We start from the raw sequence: 1,871 nt of genomic DNA on the forward strand, positions 1-1,871 counted from the left end.
CTTTGGCATGGCCTGTTCCTCTGTCTTTTGCAGGAATGTGTGGATGTAATTTTAAACAGTGTGCTCTAGTGTCGCTCAAGTCCAGCTGGTCCACCAGCCCAGGTTCCATATTTGAACATCAACTGATGGGGAGAAGGGTCTTTGGAAGAACTTTACGAAATCTCTTAAATATCCCCTGTATCATCACTCAGATTCCTGAACAGGAGTTGGGAATAATGTTCGTTTCATGTTTCCTATCCTCTCTTTTTTTCTCTCACTGTGAAAAATAATAGTCAACCCCAAGTCATACACTGGACCCATCACCTGCTGGGACAGGACTGTGGGTTTCTTGGTCACATCTGTGTTGGTGCTCCATGCAGTGTAGACATGTTTTGAAATAAAACAGATGGTTGCATATAACGATGAGTCAGACCTTTGACTGGGAATCTTGATCAAGTCTGGATCACCCCTGAGAACATCTCCATATAAAATGACATGTTATATAAACATTCGCCTCTTGGCTAGATTGGGAGTGAATTATAAATGGGTATAGGAAGTACACCCATGGGAAAGAAATGTAACTATACATTTCACCCAGAGCTCTGCCAAAGTGGGGAGGTTAAGGTCAAGTGGAGGAATCGGAGGAGAAGTGGCACCTTGGCACTACTTTTGTTCTCTCTGGTCACAAAGGGTTAACACAGGGCTTCCCTGGTGGCTCAGTGGTTGAGAGTCCGCCTGCCGATGCAGGGGACACGGGTTCGTGTCCCGGTCTGGGAAGATCCCACATGCCGCAGAGCGGCTGGGCCCGTGAGCCATGGCCACTGAGCCTGCGCGTCCGGAGCCTGTGCTCCGCAACAGGAGAGGCCACAACAGTGAGAGGCCTGCGTACCGCAAAAAAACCCAAAAAAAACCCCACAAAGGGTTAACACGGTTTTGCCTGGCTTCTGATTTCTCTGCCCTGGGGACAGGAGCCATGTAAGGGAGCAGGTATACCTTGCCCCTGCCAGTCCTACCTGGGAACCTGACCTCATGTGGTTAGGGCTTGACCACACAAGAAAAAGAAGTAGTAACCCCTGTGAGGGTTTTCCAACTACCTATGGCCTGGGATGCACGTTGCGCCAGAATTTCTGTTCCTGGGACATCTCACTGCTCCTTGGCGCTCAGCTGCAAATACTCCACAGGATCTGGAGACGGCAGTGGCCAGGCCCTCTGCCTCTGTCCCTCTGTCAGGCCGTCTGCTCCCACCGCCACCTACACTGCCCTATATGGATTCCAGCGCCATACCCTGTGACTCTCCCTGCCAGCCCTACCCCCACTCATAAAGGTTGGATGCTAAAAGCAAGAGAGCCGCTCACATCATGCCTCCCTCATAATAAATACTCAGTTTCTGTTAAGTCAGGGTTGTTGAATTTGCCAGATGTCAGGAATCCTGGGCGCCTGTTTCTAAGTGGTGACACAATGAAAAAGAGCAGAATTCGGATGCTTTACAGCTGTAGTACCTCAGAGGAGTCGAATTATTTGGACTACAGTTTCTTCATGGAAACTTCCATGAGAGGACTTGAAAGCATCCCTTTTTCTAGCAGAAAACTAACCATATCCACCTCGTCCCCCAGACCCTCAAGGGAACTGGGCCCTCGGCTACATCAAGTGTAAATTTATATTCCCTTACACACTGCCCGCAGGAGATGACTAGGAACTAATGGGGCTGCCAAGGGCACTGGAACTTTAAGGAAAAACCTCCATCCTCTCTTCCATCAGAAATGCCTGGGGGGCGGGGGCTTCCCTGGTGGTGCAGTGGTTGAGAGTCCACCTGCCGATGCAGGGGACACGGGTTTGTGCCCCGGTCCGGGAGGATCCCACATGCCGCGGAGCGGCTGGGCCCGTGAGCCATG

Source organism: Pseudorca crassidens, chromosome 2, assembly GCF_039906515.1.
Source record: "Pseudorca crassidens isolate mPseCra1 chromosome 2, mPseCra1.hap1, whole genome shotgun sequence".
NCBI lineage: Eukaryota > Metazoa > Chordata > Mammalia > Artiodactyla > Delphinidae > Pseudorca > Pseudorca crassidens.